The following is a 26169-nucleotide window of genomic DNA, read 5'->3' as shown; positions in this document are numbered from 1 at the left end:
GGAACGGCCGCCGGCGAGCGCACGGCGAGGCCCCGAGCCCTGGACCCACCGCTCCTGCTCCCCCGGCTTCTGCAGTCCTGCATCCAACGACCACCACGCAAAACAGTGGCCAGCGGGACCGAGTCACGCGCCCACGACTAGCGCCACTGGAGACCTTTGTCCGGGACGCAAGCGAAAGCGTGCCGACCCGCGTGCGCCCACGCCCTGCCGCGGAGGACCCGGCCGGCGTGCCCCGTGACTTTCTCCAAGTTCACGTGCATCCCGGAGCGGTCAGGCGGGCGCAGCGGGCCCGGACGCTCAGAGAGAGCCTGGCCGTCGGGCGGGCTCGGGACCCAGCAGTCCGGGGTGCGCGCGAGGCCACTGTGCGGGCCACAGGGGCAGGCCGGAGGGCATCGGGACAGTGCGGGCCACTGGTCTAGCGCTGCCCCGGCTCCGAATGCAGCGGTGGCTTGGCACAGACGCACCGCGCGCCCGGTGCATGCTAATGGCCGGCGGGCGCGCTATGAATTATTCAGCAGCGGCGCGGAGAGGACGAGCGCGGCACGGAGGGCAGCCTGGGCCGCGCGTCCCCCGCCGCTGCAGAGCGGCCGCACCGACTTCCCAAACTTTCCCCGGCCCGCACCGTGGATGCGGCCCCCGCGGCGCCGCGGTCCCCGCCCGAGCGCGCTGGCCGCGCTTCCCCCGTTGCCGCCTATTTTATGTCTTTTGTCTCGGAGTTGGCACCTGTCCCAGAGAGCGCGTTTCCCTGCCCACCCCTTCGCCGCCGGATCGGGGCGGGGGAGGGGGCACGGGGGACCGGGGAGGAGGGGACGAGGGTAGCGAGGCGCCCGCGCGCCCTGCGTCCTGGGGAGACCGCCCGGGGGCGGCGGCGGCGGTCGTGCCCGAGCACCCGGGCACCCCTGCTCCGCGCGGAGGTCAGAGCTGCGAACGCGCCCGGAATACCAACGAGGCCGCCGTGCCCGCTGCGGGCCGGTGCGTCTGGGCGCCGCCCCTCCCGGGCAGCCCCCACCCGGACGGGCGCGCTCGGGCTGGGCGGACGGCGGGAGCTGCGGATTCGCCGCCCCGGCCCTGCTGCTGGCCCCGCAGCTCCGCGTGCGCGCCCCCGCGGGCACGCCGCCCCGGGCGCTCCCCGCCTGCGCGCGCCCGCCCCGCGGCCCCGCCCGTCGCCCTCGCGCACCCATCCTACTGGGCATCGCTCGGCGGAGACCCACCCGTAGAGCCCCGAGGCCAACGCAGCGGGGAGGGCTGAACAGGAGCGCGTCCCCTGCCCGCGCCGCCTTGGCACGGAGGAGGCTGCCGGGGCGCGCTCCGCGGCTGCGCTCCAAGGCGCCGGCTGCCATGATTGCGGGCAGCACCGGGACGCGCGCGCACGCGCGCGCTCGGGGCCGACTGGGACCCTCGGCGGACAGCGGTCCCCTCTGCCCGCCCGCAGTCCAGTGCAAGCTAAGGACAGCCGCCAGGGTCGCCGAGATCTAGATTGGGTACTGAGACAGCGTGGTGGGCCGGACAGTGACTGTGGCTTCCCGAAGGAAGGGGCGCGCGCACGGCCGACCCCGTCAATCCAACGAAGCAAGGGGCGCGGTGCCCAGCGGGGAGAGGCAGGGAGGGCACACTGAACCTCGCGAGTGGGTATGGGGCGTAATGCACAGAACTGAGCATGCAAAGGGGGCGCGCAAGGTGCCTGGGGAGGCATGGGATTCGCGTAGGCATGGTGCCCAGAGCCGGTGCCCAGCTCTGAGCTCGCCCCTTTCCCGCTGGAAACAACTTCCTGCTACTAGGACTAGGGCACAGGAGCTGCGGGGGTAGTTCAAGGCCATGGCTTTGCTCTCAGCCCGACGGCGACACTGCTGGCTCTAGGCCACACCGGGCCCCTAAAAGGGGGAATGGGACGGCTGGGCTCCAGGGCCTGGTTACTGGTTAGAATGCCAAGGAGGCCGCAGCGTCTTCCAGATCGCTTCACTGGCGCGCCCAAGCGTTTTCCAAACAGAGGCCGGCCTGGGCCTCAGGCTCTCAGAGACACATGTGAACACAGGGTCCCTAGATTGGATTCCCTCCTCCTGTCCAGACATGCTCTGGATCACAGCCACTTGGACCTGCCTGGTTCTGGAGGTGCATGATAGCCCGTTGACGACCAGGGCCAGGGAGAACAAGGCCTCCAGGGCCCATCCCACAGTCTCTGTGCCTGTCTCCCTCCTCCCCCTTCCCATTGGCCTTGGCATTCTAACCAGTGTCCTTTGACGTCATATCTCGCCATTTCTGTCAACCAATTGAAACTTGCCCGTTGTAATAAAAAATATAATTTTTTTATGCCATTGGTAAATTCAAAAGTTCCTTGTGTGTCCCGCTTCCCAGGGAACTTCATTCCACGTTGTACTGGACTGCCACGAGGGCGGTCCTGGACACACTGGGTAAAGCTAGCCTGAGTTGGCCAGTTCTGCCAGGGCCTTTAACTACCGGTGACTTGCTTTATAAGTTCTGTAGACCACCGTGACCCTGGCCTAGGCTACTACTAAGGCCACAACACATCAGTGCAGGCAAACCCATAACATACAGTTTAGGGAAAAGGAAAAAAAAAAAAATCCAGGACACGGCCTGTCCTGATCAACTTTCATTTTCTACAACTGCCAGTAACTGAAGATAGACAACCACAAACAGTGAGTTTCACTCTTCCTGGGGAAGGGGCATTGTGGCCCCAGCTCTCAGGGATAGGTTCCCAGGACCAGAATGGCAGGGGCCTACTGCTTTAAACCCGTGTGGCTATACTGGGTCCCAGCCACAGGGCAAGTGAAACCTATCTTTTCTGGCACTGCATGGTCCTTTATAATTCTCCTTCCTATCAAAGTCCCCAGCCTCGATCAGGAAGTGTGGGGCAGGGTGACCCTGTGCTCAGCAGTCCCCTAACACACCACATAGATCCCTAGGAAGACCCTCCTACTGCAGCCATGGTTGGACAAGGAGGACAACCTCGTCTCTTCTTGCTGTATGGTTCAGAAAACACTAAAGACATTTTGTGCTCTAGCAAGTTTCGAGGCTCCAGAAGGACAGCCACCCTAGGACTGGGCTGGCCACAGAGATCCTGGCATCCTAAACACCAGGCCCTTCTAAATGCCGAATCTGGTTTTTCCAAAATAATGAGCAAGCTCAGGAACGACCAGACTGGGATTCTGAACGCAAATATATGGGGCTTATTTTCACATGAAACTGCTCTCAAGTGCAAATTCTAAAATGGCTGCATACCTTTGAGATATGCTCATGGGAGAAAAAAAAAAACCTGCATCCAACCACAACACTGTAATCTATTTCTAATCACACTCCTAAACACTATAAATATTATAAGTAATGTGATATATGTTTTGTGATTAAATGGGTGGATTAAAACATTGAATTTTTAAAAAGCCACAAAGAAAAAGAGATTATCTTCCATTATGCCACTTACAAGTTTTTGTCCCACTGGAACAAATACAGATTTGACAAGTGTATCATTATAGAGCACAGCAACTAAATGCCAGGATATTAGCTTTGTAATTTTCACCTGAAATCATTGTGTAATCACGAGGCGTTGCTAACCTTTTTATTAGCTGACTTTTTTCCTTACCTTCACATTGTAATAAATTAATTTAATGTCTTCTCCCCCTTCCCAATTTTTATTTGGTAACACAAGAAATCGGGTGAGTCAGAGCAATATCCAAGAACACATACTTTTTACAATTCTCCCTGTACTTGGCAAGGATTTATATGTAATTTGGTTGCATATTCAGAAATCAAATTCTGCCTAATTTAGGGGAAATAATGGCCTTTAGGTAATTCTATTGGGCATTATTCAGTTTGGCTAGCTTTGTTTTTGTTGTTGTTGTTTTTTTGTTGAGTTGTGTGTGTTTTGTTTTTAATTTTTTTGTCTACTTGCTATCAAATTATATTATTCAAAGTAAAAAAAATTAAACTATGCTCAAATGATCAAAAAGGGAACCTGAAAATTTTAAATTGTTGATGAGCATTTGCTAGACAAGTTTGTGGTAAGAAAGCCTTGGCTGCCCCTCTGGGCCATGGCCATGCCTGGGGTCAGCTGTTTGAAAATAAGTCTTAGGAAGCCTGTCCCCGGACCAGGATGTTTATAATATTGGCCTTATATAGTTATTTTTTCCTGATTTCTCCCAAGATCTGCTTGATGGGAATTCAGCCAGCAACTTCCTGCCATGCCCTTTCTTAAGCCCTGGCTTTCTCTGCTCGGCCCCTGGCCGACAGTCCAGTCTCAGAAAGCCGTGGGGCTCCACTTTCGGTCCCCTTCTCTCCACAAAGACGTGTTTCATGGTGTTAAAATTTCAGTACCCAGGGCACTACGAGGACTTCATAAACAGATGCACTTAATCTAGTTAAAACAAGACGAGTGTGAGGGGAAATCAGATTTTCACTCGGGTTCTGATCGTACAACTCGCATGTCCGAGAATAATGGTGTTTTGAAAAGCTGGCCCGGGAGCCCTGGCAGTGTGAGTCTGCAGCCGCTCCTGGGTAAGATGCCACTTCAATCATTGCTGACAATGTGCCCTTCAGAGGAGCTGCGAGCCAGCTTTGAGTATTCTGTGAAAAGGCAAACCAGGCTTAGGATTTCTTTCTCTTTTTCTTTCGTCTTTGTCTTGAAGTAGAGTGCAGGTTTGAGAGCCCATTTTACTACGCCTGTATCATACGAACTTAGGCTTCTATATTGGGAAGGCGCTTCTTACTCGGTTATTTATGCACAAAACCTATCAGCACCTGTGTCCCTTGAGTGTATATTTATATATTGATATATTGATATGTGTATGTATTGATTATGAAGGCAACTGAGAAAGAAGCTCTCTGATTCGCATACAGATAAAACAGTGAAAGAAAATTCCGAGCTGTTAGACCAAATGCAAGCAAGCAACCATAGAAAGGATTCTCTCCTTCCAGACATAATGAAGCCATTTTCAGAATCTTTTGCTTTCGTTCCCTCCGTTTTATGTCAAACTTGGCATTCGTTTCTTACCAACAGGAATGAAATGCTGGCTGCAGCATAAGCCAGTTTGAGGACAAAAGCAGATACAGAACACTGCAGGACAAGCACCACCACCACCTCCACCAGGGCAGCATGCTGATCCCCTCACGGCATCCCCTTTCCAACCCTCTTTCTTTTGAATATAAAGACCACTCTGAAGTGAGCCTGCAGCTGACGGTGAGGAGGCCCTCTGCTCCCATGGCTGGTGGGTGCTTAACTCTCTATCCACGCAATCGGTTGTGCTTAGAGAGCCTCTTGGAGCTACGACGTAGTATCTTTAATGCACTTTGGAAGCTCATCCATTCTCTTTTTCCAGTTACCGTGTGCTGTCATCAAAGAGTGTAGCCACCCCAAAAACATCCTTAAGTGGTTATGATCTCTCAAATAGAAGGGGGGGATAACAACTGGGAATCTGTGGGAAATGTGTTTGATCATAAATATATGTGTTTTTATCTGTAATATATGCATCTTAGGATGAAGATTTTGCCTTGGTTCAGATGATGAATTCTAATTGATATTTTTTCAACCCAAAGTAGTAACAACAAAAATTAAAAAGTATGAATTAGGATAAAGAGGCATTATCCCTGATGATCAATGCCATGGCTAGGTTCTTGGCTTTAATATGTGGAATAAGAAGAGGCATAGCTCAAGTTAAAAAAAATTTTTTAATAAAAATTACCTTTCAAAGGGAAGTGGGTGTTGAGTTAATTTTAGTTGCTCAATTCTGCAATTTCTAAAATGGAGCCATCATAAACTAGGAGGCTAACATTCTTCTAAAGAATTTACTGTGTTCCTCATAGCATTTTATCAGCAATTTAAGATGTATTAGAATTGGTAATTTTACAGATTCTGGTAGGTGGTACAAATTTCCAAAAACATGAAAATGCATTCAAAAGTTGGAAAGTATTTCCCTCCCACCGAAGGCCAAAGGGCTGCCTTCCTTCTTCACCGAGACAGCTCAGTTTCTCGGGAGCACTTTGCACCTTGGTCATCCTTTACGGGGGTCTTCAAACGCCACTGCTCTGCTGACCACACATTCTCTCTGCAGCACATGTAAGCAGAACTCAGCTGTGTGAGTCTAAACTTCAGAAACTACCAAGCGTTGATGTCTGTACTCCATATTTTAAAATAATGCTCACACGATAATAAAGTCAGTTGAAAATTTGTCTTCCTCACAGCTGAAAGGACCTCAGTAACACTTCTGTGTTGAGGCAGGTTAGAAGCCCTCTAGGGTGAAGATTTTAAAGTAAAAGGGGTTGAAGCTGATGTAGAACTCAAACGACTCATTGTTAAATTGCAAGTGATTGCAGGAACTGTTTTAAAACTCAAGACTTCACAGGGGTTTGTTTTGTTTTTTAAAGGGTTGGGACAGGTCTTAGCTGTCTGCAGATCATGCACACGCTGATCATGGAAATTTTGAGGGAGGGAGTTAATTACAAGGTGCTTGGATTTTTGACCACTGGCCTTATTTATTGAAATATAGTTATTATTTTAAAAGTCAAATATGATTTCACAGAGTGAAGTTTACTCTATAGCTTCATTTTCCTCATTATATCCAATGTTAACTTCAGAGTTAAAAATCCAATTCTTCACACATGTCCTTCATGCAAGAAGTGAGAAAATACCTTAACTAAGTCCTGCCTCAAGGGATGAGAATATTTAACTGCTTCGAAAGAAAGATTCCTAAGGAGGAAAAAATAAACCAAAACGGTGCTTTCATTTTGCTCCTGCCTATTCACAGAGCAACTTTTGACGAGATTCCTGTTTTCAAAAGAATATGAAGTTTGTTTTCTTTAACCAAAAGTGGTCATGTAGGCCACTGGACAAGAAGAGGTACTGACCGTGTGTGTGTGTGTGTGTGTGTGTGTGTGTGTGTGTGTGTGTGTGTGTGTGTGTGTTATACATATACATAATTTTTAATGGCAAATGCAGATTTTGAAAATGTATTTTGAAATAACCAGAAACACGAGCAAGCATTTCACGGCTACACTTGTTGTGTAGAGACAAGGACTGAAGTTCGCATTAAAAGAATTTTCACCTTTGTGAATGCCTCACCCATGAACCAGTTTTTCAACTTGGTATTCTAAATTCGGCAACAAGGTTCAGCCTCCCAGTGCACTCTGCCTAGAATATTTTCTGTCTCGGGGAGGCAGTGGACACAGGTACTGCCCGCTCCTTCTCTCCCTCTCAACATTTCCAACTTGGAAATCTGTCCTGTGTTGAGCATTGAATTTACGGCAGGACTCCAAGGTTCACAAGGAAACTTCGTGAGCTGGGAAAAGCCTGTGGGTGTACACCTGGGGCCACAGATTCAGAAAAATTAACTGGCTGTGGCCAAAAACCAAAACACGCAGCCCCGAAAAACAGTCTGCAAGAAACACGGAGTTCTTTGATGTGACAAGAAGAAGTATAAATAAAACTGCTCCAAGGCAGACAGGCTCAGAGAGATTTTTAAGACAGCCTGTTGGTGCCTCAAACTTTAATACTGAGAACATGAAGTGTTAGATTTATAAAGGTAACGTCTTGGGTGTGTATGTGAGTGTGACTGTGTGTGGGGGGGGAGTGTGCACAAGTACATATGCATGTACGTGTACAGCAATACCAGTTCTGTTTCCTCTGTGGCCCATGGGCCAATCTGAAGTCCATCGGGAGGGTCCTCAGCAAGATGCAGGGTAGGCCCTATCTGAAGCCTCCTGAACTATATACCCTTCCTCATTACACCTGTGCCAACACCCCAAAAGCCAGAAAAATGTGACCTGGATAACAGAAAGATCTCTGATGCAGTAGAGCTAGCCTCAAAATAAAAGCCGTGCTTTGTGAATGGGAGAAGGGCTTCTGGCCCAGCCACTCTGACAGCTTTAAGAGCCCCAAGGCCACATTGGTAGAGCCAAAGGGTGTAGACTAGGCTGAGGCTCAGGTTGAAGACAACACCCTCTGCCAGACCAGACAAACAAATAGGCTAGCTGGTACCCAGAGGCCCACCAACTCCAGTCTCCCAAATCGGGGCCATCTTGTTATCGTGTTTCAAGGAAGAGGTTGAGACTCGATCTGCCCCACATTCAGTCCACATCTTTATTAGGGCCAACGCAGAGGGGTTTGCTATGGTTCAAGTCAACAACAGCACTGATATCCCTTAGGCACCAAGCACTTTAGGAGCTGCTTAAGCATTTTAATCATAAATGACTGCCTCACTGTAGAGGGTTTGGGGAGGGCAGATGTGAGACATCGCATATGTATACAGCAAGCGCCTCGCAACTTACACAGCTTGCTTCTACCTCATCTCATGTGACCCTCCCAGTCTGAGAGGAACAACGAAAATGATCATACCTCTTGAAGGACTAAGGCCCAGCAGGCAGAGAATAGTGACTTGGCTCGATATCACACAGACCCAGGCCCCCAGCCCCTGTACACACACACACACACACACACACACACACACACACACACACACACACACACGGACACTTTTTTCCCCCTTTTTTTTTAAAAAGGAAAATATCACCATTCATTTCTTCCCAGAGAGGCTTACTTCACAGGTAAAAGCAATCTCCAGGAAAAACAAAAACAAAAAACAAACAAAACCCGAGCTCCTTGTCAATCTCAGGCCAGAACTTCCTTAAGCTGGTTCAGCTTGGGCAACCTCCTCATTCTGATCTCTGAAGTCATCTTTGGTCATGTGAGGTTCGCACTGTGTCCCTGAAAGGTGTGCCCCAAGCACCACTTCAGAACTAGATTGAGGTATAAAGTCCCAGACACATGCTCCCCACTGTGCCTGTGAGAATCCTCATAAGAAAGCCACCTAGCCTGAACTGAAGGTTCGTATCTCCAGGGCTCTGCCCTCATTTTCCGAGGGCCAGCACCCTGAAACTGTAGCCTCCTTCACCCGGCAGCCATAGTGGTTCTCAAGCCCATGCCTGCTTACAGGCATTCTGGGACCCCAGCAGCCACCTGCCCCGTGGTCTCAGTATCAAAAGTGGAGCAGTTGATGAAAATGCCTGGGAAAATATGAAGGTCTCCTCGGACCAACAAGGTCACAGATTACTCGTTCCTAAGGTCCCCTCCTTCCTGGGAAGCTATTCAGGATCCTCAGCATCCTGCCAAGGCAACCATCTACTACAGATCGCTAACTGTCTCAGAAAAGAGAAAGACTGGGTTGATGTCGCAGTCACCGGTGGAATTAAAGCCTGAGGGAAGACCTAAAGAAAAAGAATAATTTGCCAAGTCAACTGACGGAGACCCAGATACAAGAGCCATCTCCACACGACGGTGCTTCCAAGCGCAGTGCATTGCACACAGACAGAGCTACCTCCTCCACTCCTGGTCACGGCAGGACCCTGTCCCAAAGCCATCCTTACGAAGTGCCAGGCCTTCCTGGAGGCAGTTTCTACCCCGCAAGCAACGCGTTCAGAAACAAATCCCACATCTTGAAAGTCTTCCTGGCGAAGCCTGGCAATGGTTAAAGCTAGGGACAAAATGAAATAGCTGAGAATCAGGCCAGAGAACCTTGCCCAGAAGGGCCAGGGGCTGAAGGGCCTCTCTGGCATCTTCAAAGGCAAAGGCTTCTAAGAGGCCCTTGCTTGCTTCCTTTCTGCACCTAATTACAAGAAAGTGCCTTTTATAAAAACAGATAAAGCCCATTTTCAAAACAGGAGGAGTTAAGTTTTAAAAGCTTCTTGGGATAAAAATTATAACCTCGTCCAATATGGGGGCAAGAACAAAGGCGACAGAGTATGGAGTGATTGGGCTGAATTCAGTGCCTACTGTGTACCTGGCATTACCCTCCCCTCGAGATGTCATTTGGAGGGGAAAGAAAGGTTGTGCAGAAGGGTCTGAGGAGTCCACCTTTCTGGATTCTGTCTTTTCCTGCAGCATGAACAGACGTCCAAGCAGCAGAAAAGAGCTAAACAAAAGACTCTGCACCCAACCATCTGAGATCCTTAAGGACCTGGGCAAGTGACAAACTTAAAAGGACCAGTGTCCTACCGGATCACAGAACTGCTTGGGACCCTTAAGCTGAATGAATGCAGGAGCACCCACCCATTTGGGTGGAGAGGATTTGGCCTGGCGCGCCTCCTGCAGGCAGCCCCGGGGCTCGCAGAGTCATGAGCCCAGCCCGCAAGGCACCAGGTCCTAGATCCTGGGCTCAAGGTGTGGCATTGAATCCCGAGGTAGCAGCGTGTGCAACCTACGGTCAGACTGGAGACTGCTTGGATGCTGGGACTACGTATCAGAGGAGCGGACTGGCTTGCGTCTGTCCCGCAGGAACCAGGTCCAAGTCTGTGGCCCTGGTCTGGGTCTGGGTCTGAATCCAGTGTTGGTGTGGGTGTTGGGGATGGAGTCCGCAGTCCCGACTGGGTCTGTGTCAATGTCCAAAATCTGATCTTCGCACCGGATACGGTCCAGGGCCCAGGTCGGGGTCCCCGTCAGTGCCCAGGAGTGTCTGGAGCTGGGTCCCCGTCTGAGCCCAGGGTCCAGTGTCCACGGTCCTGGTCTGATCTTCGCTTTGCACGGGCTCCAGGGTCTGCGTGGGTGCTTGGAGCTGGGTGCCTGTCTGTGCCTAGGGTGGATGTCCAGGTTGGGGTCTCCGTCGGTGTCCAGGTCCAGGCCAGCCGAGTACGGGCACGGGCGGCGAAGGCTGCACGCGCCCCAATTAGCCGCGGGCCAGGCGGCGGGCGGCCCCATTGAGGGTGAACAAAGGGCGCGACCCCGGGGTCAGGAGTCGCGGGCCGCCGGCCGCTGCTTTGTTCCCGTGTTTGCTCGGCCGAGCAGAGCGCACACTATATTGACTAAAGCGGATTAGAGGGTCGCGCCCTGGCGGGGGCGCAGACCCGCGGCCTGGACCTCCCAGGGGCAACAGCCTTTTCCCGGCCGCAGCTCGCTCGCTCGCTGTGCGCAGCCGGGTAAACTGAGGCTGGGGCTGCACCCTCGGAGCTCAGAGTCGCGAGCCCGCAGCCCTGGTGTCCCCTCCTGCTCAGGGGTCACTCCAGGGAGCCAGGGAGCCTCACCAAACCTTTCACGCATAAGGAACACTGATACTTCCCTGGCTTGGCATGTGACAGACAGAATTCTGCCGTTTTTCCATCCTGCAGGACCTCGGCTTTTTTTTTTTTAAGGAAGACCCTGCCTGAAGGCTAAGAAATTCCTTAGTTAGAAACATGGGCAAATTTCCTCCATATCACAAAATCAGCTCTGCAACATTACTGACAAACCAAACCAAACAAATTTAGGCCTCTTGTCTTGTGTGCTCCAGATGTGAATCAAAGCGGGCTTACGTGCGAAAGAAAAATTTTTGAGATATATAAGTTCTTGTAAACATAAGCTTAAAATATGTTTTTAAAGGCGATGATGATGATTATAAACTACCCAAAGACCACCGTTTATCATTTGACATCATGAATCCAAGATTTATTTACTTTTCCACTGCCCTGAAATGTCTGCACCTTTAAATTGACTTTAAACACAAAACAGAGCCGAAGTGAAGCGCTATCCAAGAACTCAAGAAGGAATGTCCCTTTCTTCTACGTGCTAAACTTTAGGGGACACCAATCACTTCTCTTTAAGTCCACATAAAATTTTAATTGAGATTTTTACACTCTGGTTAAGTAAGCACTTGTGTTTGACTAGGGACCCCATGAAGTATTTGATTGATAACCTATCAATGTAAGCATCTTTTATGGAAGAACAAATAATATTTACTCACCGTAGGGTATATGTTGGCCTAACGAATATTTCTGCTGCTTGCCATCTACTCCCAACAACTAAAGGAAAACATGTCAATTGTCTGTATTTCTGTTCCTAAGCCTTTAAAAATAATCATCCTGATTATGAAAATACCACGTGTTTAAGGAATGCAGGGAAAAGTTTAAAGTCTAAACAACCAGAATAAAATATAAACATGTTAAGATATAGGCAATTTAAGTAGAAAGTATATAAAAAAAAGAATATGTGCAGAGTTAAATACAAAATATAGAGAAAAAGAAAATCTGGGTATAGGTCCTAATATTCCGGGTACTTCCTCCTCCACTAGTGTTCAGTGAGCATATGCACAAAATTACATAATTTACATATGTACTTACTGTTAGGGAACTATCACATTTTGTACTTCCCCAAGCTACCACAAACTCTGTTGACACCATTTTAAGGGTGATACGCTATGTCACTATTTTGTCCTGCGATAATTTACTGCTGTGTCCTTTATATTGCAAATTTTATCTTTTTGCTATTTTCCCCCTGTAATTAATACTGCAATCCATGATCCTTACTGTAAAGTTTGTGGGCAGTGTGAGCTACTAAGAAATCTCTATAGGGCTGGAGAGGTGGCGGTTCGGTGGTTCAGAGCATGAGTTGCCCATGCAGAGGACTCAGGTTTGAGTCCCACACCCACCTGGTGGCTCACAATTGTCTTAACTTCAGTTCTAGATCTGATGCCTTCTTCTGACCCCCCAAGAACACTAGGAATACAGGTGGTGCACATTCATATACATAAAACAATAAAACAAATATTTTTTACAAAATTAAAAAAGAAAGCAAGCCATCTCTAGTCCTCCCCAAGGAACTTAACAACTAGCAATTCTGAAATTTCTTTTGAATCCCAGTGTATCTGGTCCGTTGGTTCCCCTTCTAGAGGCCTGGTTCAGTGGAACTATTTTCTTATTTGTAGGACCAGCTGAGGTGCATGCCGGGTTGTGACGTGGCATTTGGAGATTGTATCCTTACACTAACGGTTCTGGTATGTCCCTACTCCGCAAGCCCCTTGACACCCTTAGCCACCATCCACCACTTGGTGAATTTAGGTCAAGGCCATAAAGTGGACACCTTGGAAACACCAACCCGACAGCTCTGATGAACACTGCCTATCTAACAAGAGGCCTGTTTCATTTGGCCCAAGCGTCTTCCTTTGCCCAGGATCCAAACACCAATACCGCTGTCTGCCGTTGCAGGTCCCTGCGCTGACAGCCACGTTCCCTGCCCACCCCCACCCCAGGGAAAGCCTCACCCGCTCTTCCCCACCTTCGTGCCGGGGTTCTGGGCCCCTCGGCGCACATGCACCCAGAGCTTGCCTAAATCCTTGGCTTTGTGGTGCGGCTGTATGCAACTGTACCGACTGTGGTCCAGCTGTCAGAGCTGGGCTCCCAAAACCGCGACGGGGAGAAAGCTGGTGCCAGGGAGCCCACAGCCTTGTCCCTGAACACCTAGGGCCTGAGTGGGCCCCTTGGAGGAGACAGCTCGGTTCACCTGGGAGAAAATAACTGCCTCTGGAATAGAAGGGCCAAGAAACCAGGAAAACAGAGCAGAAAGGGAGCGTGACATTATCCGAAAACAGATACTGTGAGAGTCAACAAGAAGGAAGCCTGGGGAGATGTGAGCAGAGCGTGTCTCCTCATGGAAAGCACAAGACATCCCCCCTCACCTTCATTTCTCTATCTTCTAAATTGTCTGCAACGTGCCTATGATGCATTCAGGGGGTCTGTCATCTATGTTATATCAAAAAGATGTAATTCACATGAAGAGTGGAATGTGTGATTGCTCCTATGTATGAGTTTAATGTGAACCTCGATTAACACACATTGCCTGAAAAATGTTAGTTTTCAGAGAGGGATTCACTTATCTCCAGTATTTGACCCTGTAGAGATACCTTCTCAAACAGAAACTGAAAGTAAGGATCTGCCAATGCGGGCTACTGCTGGTGTTACTGCCCTGCAGCAGCCCTCACAGGGAGCAGGCTCCAGCTCACACCAGAAGTGAAGAGCCCCCAAGGCTTCAGGAAGCCTTTCCTCTCCCACGTCCCTGTAGCAGCTTCCAGGGCATTTTCCTTGGAGAGCCGATGTATTTCCTCGTGTTCCCGGGTCCCTTCTGTTTGTCTGTCTGCTGTTTTCCCATTGTCAGAAGTAGTGCCTGAAGCTAGGGCAGAACCACAATGAACAAAGACCCGTCTAGGTTCGCCTTAATGTAATGGTATTTGCACGGGTCCCTTCATCACTTGAGGGGCATGCTCCAGCTTGTGGGTCACGCTGGCGAGTGGCCCTGTGGAGCGTGACAGTGTCTCGGCTGGGTGGGGATTCTCCCACGTGATAACATTACAGCTTTAGCAGGAAGAACTGTGCACGGGACCAGGGCTCAGTACATGTCTGAGGATGCTCCCACCCTGGGACCCCTAGCCTCTGTGATCGACTTTGTTTTTTACTTGTTATTAACAGTGGGCTGTTTCTAGACTCCGGCTGAAGGGATGGGTCTCCAGATCCAATGAGGATGGTTGAAATATCTTTCTTTAAAAGTGGGTTAAAAGGCGTGCCCGTGTGCTGTTTGCTACTCTAAAAGGCAATTCCTAAATTTGGATTGAAAAAAAAAGTACTTGAGCTTGAAAACTCCAATGGTTCTCAGAATGTGAGTGAGATCCGCCACTCTTCGTGCTAAAAGCATCTTAACTGGCCTAAAATAAATCAGAACAAAATGCTGTGTGCAGAGCATATGTCTTCTATCACTGGCTGTCTGAAGGCAGTTTGAGCAGCAGCACACGGACATGTCCTGACCCAGGAGCCGATGACCCAGACCCGGGCCAGGACCTATGGGGCACCAACCTCATACAGACCAGGTAGCCCTGGCCTTGCTATATGCCAAAGGCAGTCTTGGTGCTCGGTGGCGATTAGATTATAAGATAAATAACTACAAAAATACAATCAACAGGTGAGTTGCACAAATCACATCTATTTCCTCCACGTGGTGGTGGGAGGGTAGCTGGTACTTGGAGTCTTTAAGCCATGAATGGATGGGCACACTTTCAAAAGACTTATTTTACTTCCTCTCCTCACACTGGGCATAAAAAAAAAAAATTAAAAAAAAAACAAAAAACACCCTGCTTTCTAAAACAAAAACACATGCCATTTTAATTTAGCAAACAAAAGCCAGGATTCAAAAATCTCTACTGAGAAGATTTTTAAATTAAAAGGCAGGAAGGGGCTATTAGTGTGCTTTATACCTGTTGGGGAGGATTACCTTATGCAATCATCAATAATTTAACTATCAGATCACAGAAAAATGCCAATTCCATCCGAGGCTTGGGGACCAAGGCCTAGGGGAGATTTCACTTGTAACTGCCAACTAGCCAATGCCGAGGCTAACAACAAAAGTGCTTTAGGGAGTCTCCAGACAGGGCGGGGTCATAATGAACTTATTTTATCTTATCCATTTATCTACACACGGGATTAAAATATTCACATCAGTCTGCTCACTTTGAAACACACACCCAACCACTCCAGGGTGACTCCCTCGTCTTTCACAGTCCTGGCGTTCCTCCTTCCTTATCCTTGGACCATACCTACTTTCCAACTCAGCTGGGATTTTTTTTTTTAAGTTGGGAGCCCTGCACATGGTGTCCTCTAACGTGAAAATCCAGTGATAGTGTGTGCACAGTGACATTCCCCAGAGAGGCCAATGAAATCTTACAGGTCTGAACCCGGATTCAGAAGGAGTGTAATTTGGCCAAGGTAGCCGATGGCAACCACAGCCTGGCAAGGATGTGCTATCAGAGGCTGCCAGGTAGGCGGTGGATAGCAGAGGGTTAACTTGGGGAGCAGGGTGGGGTGCCAACAAAGCATGCAGGCAGGGATAGGGTGGAACGCAGGCAGGGGATCAGGGGCTGTAGGGCCCAGCCTGACAGGCACAGACACAGGGGGTTCTGTCTGCCTGCCTGCTGCCCTGGCACAGTGACTAACCGCCCCACCATTGTAAGCTTGAAGCCAGCCTTTTGTGTGGTCCCCTGGTGTCTGGGAGCAGAGTGGAAGAGACCTTTCCAGCAGCTCGCCTTTGCCCTGGAAACCTGCAGCCCAAGTCTCCCGTTATCCATTCTCAGGGTTGCTGGGGGCCTGACAATCCAGTAGAGGAGTCCCCTACCCTAGCCAGGAAGGGACACCGGCAAGAGAAAGCTCCCAGCTCTGAGGTTGGACACAGAAACCAGTTCAACCTGCCTCGCCCAGCACAGCAGGCTGCCGATGCTCTTAGCCTCCAAGCTCTTGAGATGCGGAGAATCCAAGTTTGAGCCCTTGCATAAAATATGTTTAGAGTGTTGAGGACTTTGTGTTGGGGGGGAAATGTAAGGTGTCTCACATTACTAATTCTGTCTGCCTTGTTGAGATTACTATTGGGGATCTATGTTAGAGCAAATGGATTTTTATCGTCAAAGTGGCTTCTCTTGCTTCTGTTTTTGCCTTTTCAAACTGTGGCTGTGAGGACCTGTGAGGATTGATGATAGGCCTGTGACTGGGGCTCACACTATGTTTCTACTAGATAGGACTGGGCCAGAAGAGGGCCTGGGGTCCAGAAGGAGGCCTTGAAGACTACTTTCTCTTAGGGAGACAGACAAGGGCTCTCCAGCTCAGAATGACTTCTCACTTAGGATCCAAGAAAACCAGGCACAGATGGCCACACTGTCCCTTGCCTCAGCTTGGTATTGTCCTGTATTAAGGATTGTGATTATTACCTTTAGGTGTTGGGGAACCCTTTGTGGAACACACATGGGTAAACAGGAGCGTGCCTGCACACACACACACACACACACACACACACACACACACACACACACATACGCATGCACACACAGCCAACAGGCCATGGCTCTTCTCCATGACAAACAGAGTCACCCTGTCCTGCCAACCATCAGAGAAGCCAGATTCACAGAAGCCCAGATGGCTCCCAAGGCACCCCCAGAGCCAGACATCAGAACCTCAGACCTGGGAAAAACAGATCAGCCCAGGACAGCTCGGTTTTTCCTGATCCAATCACTGTTGCCTTTCCAGGCCTCTCCTCCATAAATATTGAGAATTCTATGTTATGGACATACCAGAGATGTATATAACACCGGCTGGGTTCAATATTACATGTTCATTATTTCATACTCATTTTTTTCTTCTAATTATAGAAGGAGTCGAAATTAAAACATGTTGTGGGCCTTTGGTGGGGCAGCTCTCCATCACAGGGAACCAAGCCATTCTGGAAGCTCCCATACCTACAGCTGGAGACCTTACAGCTTGTCAGCCAGACATAGACTCCCCTTCTGGGACTATACCTACCATTTTCCTCTAACCACTGTCCTCTAGAATTTATTCCCTTTCTCCCTAGCCAGACAGTGGGAGAGGCCCCCACCAGTCACCAGAAAGCATTCCAGAAGATTTTTAAAACATGAAAATCAGCTAGGAGAAAAATTCAGGATCCCACTGAGGGCTCAAGTCAGCAGGAACAGAGACCCCCGATTCCAATGAAGTTTCCACTGGGTTCTCAAAAGGGCCTGGTCAACATCTTCAACCCCAAGAGCAAAGACCAGGCTCAGCAATAACAGAACCAATAACTGGCACCCTGCCACCACCCATGATGCACCAGGACTGTGCAAGAACCAGGCACTATGGCCCCAAGCTGGCACCCTCAGCAGCTGCTTCAGGTCCCGGTTCTGGAAGGGGTGCTGAGGAAGCCTTGACTTCCCAGTATCTCACAGAAAAGGCAAGTGGGCTCCTGACATCCCCTTTCCTATGGTGCCACTGCCTAGCCCGAGAAAACTTTGCAGGGGAAGGCCTGGTTGATGCAGGAGATGGTTAAAATTCTGCATCCGTTTGCATCCGCCTCCAGAGGAAGCACTGCTTTTTTTTTTTCACCCCCAGCAGGAGGAGGGGGGAAAAGCTGAGAGCAGCAATTTGCAGGGCTTGGGATGTTTTTCTCCTTGACAGCCCTGGGCCCCGCCTGCCTAGCTTGGCCTTCCTCCGCTGGGCTGCATGGGCTGGCCCTGCAGCGGAGGCTCAGCTCCTTGGCTGCTGCTCCTACGGAGGCCTCATGCACACGCATCCCACCCCCGCCCCCCCGCCCGACCCCGGATCCCAGGCTGCAGCCCCCCGGCTTGGGCGAACAGGCCACGGTGCATGCTGGCGGCCTGGTACTGCCACGCTTTGTGCCTGGTTCTTCCGCCAGCCAGCCTCTTCCCACGAGGCCTGCTCCCCGGCCAGGCTGCACTGCCTGCCCACCCCCGAGGCTCACCCTACTCCCACCCGGAGTGCCCTCACCTTCTGGGCCCCTGGCCCCCGGCCTCGGGTCCTGCTCGTGCCCAGGGCGCCCAGCCACGTCCTCCGCGCCTCTGCCGCTCGCCCCACCCTGCTGCCCGCGCTCTGCGGCGAGCCTGGCACTGTGCCAGGCTGCCTGGGAGCCCAGCCCGGGCAGGGCGAACTTTCCAGTGGAGTGTGTGTAGGGGGTTGCTGGAGTGAAGCTGGTGCCAGGGGAGGGAGCGAGCCCCAGGTGCCCGGCGGCCACCACCCCCCCTCCAGCCCTGGCCACCCCCCATCCCACCCCCTGTCTCCTGGGTCCCATAAAGGCTCAGACAACACGAGTGGTTTTAGTCAAAACAGTCATGTGCAGGAGCCCGCAAACAAACAAAAGCCCTTATTTATTTATTTAGTTCACACACCCAGATAAGAAGCCGCCTTTGTGCACATAATTTCACAGAAAGGAGGCGAAGCCACGATGCTCCCCGCAGCCCGAGAGCCTGGACAGCAGGCCTGGCTTCATGAATAATTGCAGAGCCTCAGCCTGGGTATTTCCATATTTAAATTGGGCAGCAGCGTATGATTAATTAAGAAGGAAAAAGGCAAAAAGGAAGAAAAGCGGTGGGGGTGGGGAGCCGGACATTCTGGCCAGCGCTACGTGCCAAGGTGCCCACTGCGGCTTAACTCCTCCCATGCCAGGCCCTGGGGGGGGGCACTGCTGCAGATGGTTTGAGGAGACCCTGATGGTGCCCACACTGGCCACCTTCCTGTGTCCAGGGCCACCTGACCCCAGATGCTGCCCAGAAAGGTTCTTTTATGTTCCAACATGGCTCACACAAAAATGTGCTGTGCCCAAGGCACCCAATGGGACACTTCAGGCTGAGAAAGCCTTCCTCATATAGATCTCCACCTTCACATGCAAGCTACAATGGTGCTCTGAGGTCCATACCCCCCCAACACATACAAGTCCCTCCTGAATTCAGAAGCTGCTCCATAAGCCTGGCCATGAGAGCAGGCACCCTGTTCTGTCAATGGTACAGGAGGCCTGTGGCCCTTCTGGAAAAGTCTAGGACTGCTGGCTGAGTGAGAGAGGGAAGGACTATGTATTCCTGAAGCCCACAGCCCTGGCTTTGGGACCCAGCCATCATTAAGAATCAGCCCTGACCTCGTTAGCAGTAAGTTGTCTGGCCTTCCTTGGCCTCAGTCTGCCCATCTGTAAAAGGGGAAGGGTTCTATCACTCATATCCGCCCCTGTGGGGTTGAGGGGTGATAGTACAGCTCCTGGCTGAGCAGGTAGCCTGCTTGAGGTCTTGGGTCATTTGTTTTTGTGATGAGTAATGGTGGAGCCAGAGAAGCCTCCAGCAGGAACAAGTCTGGTGAGCCCAACACGGCAGTCAGTTTGCTGAGAAGTCAACCTGAATCCTGTGGCCATGGGATTCCACTGCCCTTAAGTATGTACAGATCGTCCTTGAGCAAGATCCTCCTGGGGGGTCCCTTTGGGGTCTATCGCATTATTACCACCCCTATTTGCAGTTAGGTTAATTAAGTATAGAAAGATCAATCACCTCAAAATAAGGACACTAGATTTGAACTCAGTGCAGTCCAACCCCACACCCTGGCTTGTAATCACCAATCCGTACAGTGGGCTGGCGCCTGTCCAGAAGGTATTCATGTTAGAGAAGCATCCTTCAAAGACAGGCAGCAAAGCATCTTCAAAGAGGGACCACCCAGCCCCTATTAGTACCCCTCAGGGCTTATACAGCTAGAGACTGCACATGGGCCGGGTGTCTGTAGGGAGGGGAGGGAAAATGAAGGTCTGGGCGGAAGAGCAGTCTTTGGGGAAATCAATCCACCTCTCTGAGCCTGTTTCTTGAGTGTTACCATGAGAAGTGATTCTGGCTTCTTTTTAGCCATCCGAGAGAAGACAGGCTCAGCCGGGATTCAGTGACCCTCACCCTCCTGCTCATGGGACAAGCCCAGCCACATCGGGGGCCTCTCCAGGAGATGAGGCTCCTCTACGGACAAGCTGCTGCTTTCTGAGAGCCTGTATTCCTCGTCGGGGTGTTGAGGGGGCCATCTTCAACTCCCGCAGGGGCTGGAGGGATGAAGGGGAACCTGATTCACATTCGTAACTTCATACACACCCCCTGCCCCAGATCCCTCCTGAAGGTGCAGGGGAAGCCTTGAAGCTGGTGTTCCTGCAGGCGGGCCATCCAGAGTAGGCAGGAGGGTGTCTGCACTAGGACAGGTTTCTATGTCCCTGGCTTCCCTGACCATATATAAGTGCACACTCAAAGCAAGGAAAAAGAGAAGGACCAGCGGGAGGAAGGGGAGGGGAAGAAGAGGAAGAGGAGGAGAGGGACATTACTTAGCGCTCCAGGAAACTTCAGGTTATTCCTGACACCACCCTTGCTGGGCGGGATAATGGCCCTGAGATGCTCAGATCCCAGTCCGTAGAAACTATAGGTGTGTCGTCACCTTTCAAGACAATGTAGACTGAAGGTACGATGACGTTAAGAACCTGGAACAGAAAGCTGGCCTGGACTACCCACAAGCCTTTTAGGCAGAGAGAATCGCTGCCATTGAAGACAGAGGAAGGACAAGAAGCAAAAAAAAATGCAGGCAGCCACCAGAGGTTGAAAAGAAGAAGAAGAAGAAGAAGAAGAAGAAGAAGAAGAAGAAGAAGAAGAAGAAGAAGAAGAAGAAGAAGAAAAACCAGGGAGAGCCCTGACTTCACTCAGGGGGGCCACTCTTTCCATCCCTCAGGGGTTGGGGTCATGAAGGACCTGACACACAGTAGTCACCCCAAAAATGTTCCTCCAACCCCTGTCGAGAAATGTCTCTCTCCTGCAGAACAACCACCCCTAATACCTTGCTTTTGGCCCAGTGAGATCTCCACCGGATTTCTAACCTTCTGTCCAGAAAGAAAATGAATCTGCTTTGTTCTGGCTACAGTATCAGTGGCCCTGAGGGTGCAGAACATTGCAAAGACCCAGATAGACAGGGCAGCCATTCCACAGTCGGGGCTCATTTGCAGCGGTGCTGTGGGGCCGGGCTTGGCGACCCCTAGCAGTCGGTGTAGCTCAGGTTCTTAGGAGCCTTTGGTTAGGTGGGTTGATGCCTGGCAAAGCCTTCTCTCCCCCGTGGCCCTCCCCTGCCAGAGATGAGATTGTTGCTCCCCACCTCCTCCCTTGCTTCCTCTTCTACCTTCTCATTCCTGCTTCTTTCCTCCTCCTTTATCCCTCCTCTTCCTCTTGGCCATTGACTGAGCATTGTCCATGAGCGGCCATCATGCTATTTCATTCTACAGGGGTCCAGGCAGTCTACTTTGCTACATGGGTCTCCCATGTCCCCGCCACAGTTTAGTGATACGGGGGCCAATGTCAGCTCTGTGATTATTCCTGTGTCCGTCCATAAGAGCAACAGGATAGTCTGTGGCCAGCATGGGATTCCCATGACACTTGGATAAAAGGACCACTGTAGATGCCAGGGCTATGGCATCCGTGTGTCACCCACAAAAGTCTGATGGCTGAGACACTTGGGCCAGGTGAAATTTCAGATAGCCTTAAGAAGCTCCCCAAACCAAAAGCTCTCCCTTAGCAGATTGACCAGGGCTCTTGAATGGACTCACAGCCTTGGGAAGCAGGATATGCACAAGTGTGCACTCTGTGCTATGGTTAACAGCAAAGGAGTTTGGGAAGAATCTTCACGTCCAGTGATGAGGGACTGGTTGAGGAAGTCCACCCAAGGATCTCCTCTTCGCTAGCCATGACAATCACTTTGTAGCCCTATGTCATTTGACACAGGCAAAGAGCTGTGATCAGCTTCTTAGTGAGATACTCATGAGATACTGTGTGACACACAAAGACATGAATGTGTTTTGTTCTCATGGAAGGTGGGTGAGCTGTTCCCAGTGGGTGCACTCAGTGTGAATTCAAAGGTAACTAAAAGATGGTTTTCTTCTTTTGGGAGGATCCAAAAGAGCTAAGCTTACCACAGAATACCCTTAACACACACACACACACACACACACACACACACACACACACACACACATGCACACGCACACACATCACACACACGCACACGCACACACATCACACACACACACACACACACACACACACACACACACACACACACACACACACACATTGAGGAAGAAGAATGGTGAGCCTTCAATGTGGCTGCCGACGGCCTTCCGAAGCCTCAGCATGAACAGGTACAAGGGACAGCCCTGGCTCAGCGGCTTGGGACTCCTGCTGCCACACAGGCCCAGTGTTCAGCAAGCACCTGAGTTCAGAAGGGCCCTACATTCTGTTAAATCCTCCACTGTCACCATCGTGAAATGCGTCATTCACTCTTAAACTAGGAAGGCCACACATTTCCATCCCAAGGCCAGCACGGCCTACAGAGACAGAGACAAATCCCACAGGGCTCCACAGAGCTGGACCTCAACGTCCCGCCTCTACAGACAGCTACCAGATTTGCTGGTCTGCCACTCAGTAACTCCTTTTCGTCTTACGTTTCATCCAGATTTTCCAAAATTGGGAATCTAACCCCAGAAAACTAAAGTATATAAATGCTAGCTATCCCCAGGGCAAGAGACATATTTGTTAGGGAGTAGGTGGAGGTCACCAACACAGACCTGGCATTAGTAAATAGAATGCTGGAAAAACAAACAAACAAACAAAAAAACCCACGAGAATTGGGCTCAGGTTTGTAAACAATTACAACAACAAAAACCATTCCCTGATGATTTTTTTTTTCTAGAGATGGAAAGGAGTCTATGTTCTCAGGACCTTCTTAGGAGTGCTCTCCCTAGTAAAACCAGATGCCTCGGGCACAGAGCTGTTACCTGCCCCTTTGGTCTCCCTCAAGTAACTGTGAAGGGTACTCAGAAGGCTTCAGCAACTGCAACAGCACCCACAGAGAAGCAGACAGCTGCCTTCTCTACAGGCATTCAAGAGATTATAGGACAAGTGGCCTGGGCACTGTGCAGGAAACAGAGCCTCTGCTTGGGATGTGGGTTTAGAGAACCTAATCTTGACACTGGCATTGCCCAGGGCAGCTTCTCCCTGCCTCTCGATCCCCATGAGGAGGGGCTCAGTGAAAAGAAACACCAAAAGCGAGGGGAAAGGCATTTGATGTCGGAAAGGGCTTTCTTAGCTGTGAGCTAGCAGGGAACTCACTGAAGAGCTGATGAGATGCTGCAAATATCTTCTCGACCAGCCCAGAGAGATGCCCGAGTCAGAACTCTTGTTATGCTCTGTAACCAGTGAGGACACGAAGGTTCAAGCAAGGGACACCATTCCACTAGGATGGGGTCGTGTCAGGATGCAGAGGCAGGCTCTGTGTGCCCAGAGCTGACCCTGCCTGAGGAGGACACAAATGTCCCAGCGTTCAGCATCCTGCCTCTGACTACCTGGGACATGACTGGAGTTCAAGTTCAGACCTGCTTCCTGCATCCTGTCTCCCTTGCGGCATCTGACCGTCATGGGAACTGACTGAGCAGAGCTCTGGGGCCAAGACAGATCTGGAGTCTTTACTAAAAAAAAATAGTTATTTTAAATTTTAAATTATGAGTATTTGTGTGTGCGCTTGCGCACATGTGCGCATGCACGCATGCACGCGCGCGCGCGCGCACACACACGCAATCATGTATATGTTTAAGTGGGTATGTGCCTGTGGAGGCCAGAAGAAGTCATCAGATTCCCTGGAGCTGGAATTATAGGTGGTTACGAGCCACCAGAAGCGGATGCTAGGGACCAAAAGCTGGCATTCTTCCTCTGGAAGAGCAGCAAGCCCTCTTTTTGTTTGTTTATTTTGGTGTTTTTTGTTTGTTTGTTGTTTGTTTGTTTTTTGTTTTTGTTTTTTGAGACAGTTTCTCTGTGTAGTTTTGGTGCCTGTCCTGGATCTCACTCCGTAGACCAGGCTGGCCTCGAACTCACAGAGATCCACCTGGCTCTGCTTGGGATAAAAGGCATGTGCCACCACCGCCACCGCCGCCACCGCCAGACTGTTTTGGTGTTTTGAGGCAGGGTCTCTCTATACAGCCCTGGCTGTCCTGGAACTCACTATAGATCAGGCTGGCCTTGAACTCACAGAGATTCACCTGCCTCTGCCTCCTGAACCCTAAGATTAAAGGCATGTGTCACCATGCCCACCCAGCAAACATTCTAAACTGTTGACCCATCCCTCCAGTGCTGGGAATCTTGATTTGGGGGAAATTTTTAACTTTGGAATCATCTCACACAGTCAAATATGGCTTTAAAAGGCCACTTACCTTCTCCATGAGGTATAGTGAAAGCAGAAATCTGTCTTCCAATCCAGGTGGCTTCCTCCTCAAGGCTCTAGCTGAGTCCCCAAGGCACTAGGAAGCCTGCCTTTGAACATGAGCCCATTCCCTTCACATGTACAAGAGGCTCACAACCTTGGGAGTTTGCAAGAGCCTGGGGCCTGTTTCCTTGGCCCATAATACTTTCAATTTTATGGAAGTCTGGCATTCTTCTCTCCAGACCCTTGTTTGAAAACCTGCTGGGGTTTGGGGTACTGAGGGCAGGTAGCCTGCTGGGATCCAGGGGCCCAGACCTCTAGCTCATACCTGGGTTTCCCAAGGGACAGAGATATAGGTTAGGGCTGGTCTCTAGACAGCTGGAGACCTGGCCAACATTGGTAGTTGGAGCTAGCCAGTGGTTCCTGTGGTCCCTGCAATGGCTGGGGTACCTGGTTATAGTCTTGTTGACTCAGGGCAGAACTCTGGGAGGTTGCCATTGCCTGTGGATTGGGAAGGGGAGTTCAACCTCATGGGGATTACACACACACACACACACACACACACACACACACACACACACACACACGCTATTCTCTAAGCCAGTCCTCATTTCAGGTAAAGGGAAATGGTGCTGAGAAGTGGCCTACACAAGTGGTCTTAGGGTCTGAACCCAGAAACTAGCACTTCCAGGGCCCTACTCTGTCTCCTCCCCAGACCCTCTGTCCACAGCTGCCTTGTGTCTCTGGCACTGGCCATGCCCACTTACAGCCTGGCTGACCTCAGGCAACACTGTCCACCCCCACTCCTGCAGCAGGGTAAAGCCCTGGCTGAGTGTGCTGCCTCTGGGCAGCCCAGACTAGGAAGGCTAACACATGCTTCTCGTCCCGCATCCCCAAAGGGGCCGGCCATGTACAACAAGAAACACTCTTTTTCCCCCCCTTTAAGACCCCCTGCTGCAGTTCTGGCTGAGGAAGGAAACCGTCTCAGCGGAGCATTCCCGGCCTAACTCTGCAGCCTTCCTTTGTGCGAGGCTGGGCTGCCCGGCTGGGGCTCAGACTGCACCCCAGGGCGGCCCCCGACGCGTGCCCCTGACGTTCCCTCCAGCTTCAGCAGCTACCACCACCTCAGACCCGGCCTGGGCCGAGCAGAGGGCGGAGCACTTACCAGGTCAACCGGAGCCCTGGGCGGTGCGGGGGGGGGGGGGGGGGGGGGGGGGGGGGGGGGGCCGGGAAGAATCACGGAGTCAAGTTCACGGCCACCGCCGGGACTGTCCGAGGTCCCTAAGGAGCAGACTCTGCCATAGCCCGGAGTCACGTCCTCAGGCAGCTCCGGGTGCCACTGCCCATCTCTCTGGCCTCGCCACCCCAACTTCGTGCACAGCCGCTGAACTCGAAGTTTCCGGACTTCACAGAGGCTGGGCTGGGTTTCAGGAGCGACGTCTGAGCTTGGCAACAAAGACAGAAAGCAGGCCGGCGGGGAGACAGGAGGAAAAAAAAAAAAAAAAACAGACCGTAACATTGAGATTGAGAGGGGCAGCTTAGAAAGCCCTAGAACTTGTTTTGTCTTTTTCCTAGTAGGGAAACAAGAAGAGCCCAGACTCCAGTCTGGAAGTAGGTGAGGATGGGGTAGGAGGGATGTGTTCTTTTCTTCCACAAAAGTGGGTGGTGGCGACAGATCGGCACCTCTCTGCTGAGTGAGTATCTTCATTTCAGTTCTGTCTAGAGTCGGTCCACACGGGGCTCGGAGAAGAACTCAGCCGTTGGAGCACGTGATGACACTGTCCACCTTCCTGGAAACTTCTATGACATGGCTAGGGACACAGAGGGGTGGAGCCAGGAGCTAGCTAAGAAAGCCATGGCACC

At 51.0% G+C, this 26169-nt stretch overlaps 1 long non-coding RNA gene across 1 annotated transcript; it reads right to left on the bottom strand.

Moving 5' to 3' along the window:
- Nucleotides 1-18400: 18400 nt before the first annotated feature.
- Nucleotides 18401-25505, bottom strand: LOC128116903 (uncharacterized). The gene is made up of 2 exons (XR_008220621.1): nt 25472-25505; nt 18401-20125 (listed from the first exon to the last, which is right to left on the bottom strand). It is a non-coding gene; the product is annotated as an uncharacterized LOC128116903 (long non-coding RNA).
- Nucleotides 25506-26169: the final 664 nt, after the last annotated feature.

This window comes from Peromyscus californicus, unplaced genomic scaffold (genome assembly GCF_007827085.1).
Source record: "Peromyscus californicus insignis strain IS unplaced genomic scaffold, ASM782708v3 Scaffold_20__1_contigs__length_68692818, whole genome shotgun sequence".
Taxonomy (NCBI): Eukaryota; Metazoa; Chordata; class Mammalia; order Rodentia; family Cricetidae; genus Peromyscus; species Peromyscus californicus.
The sequence above is the reverse complement of the archived record's forward strand: the minus strand, read 5'-3'. Positions and strand labels throughout refer to the sequence as shown.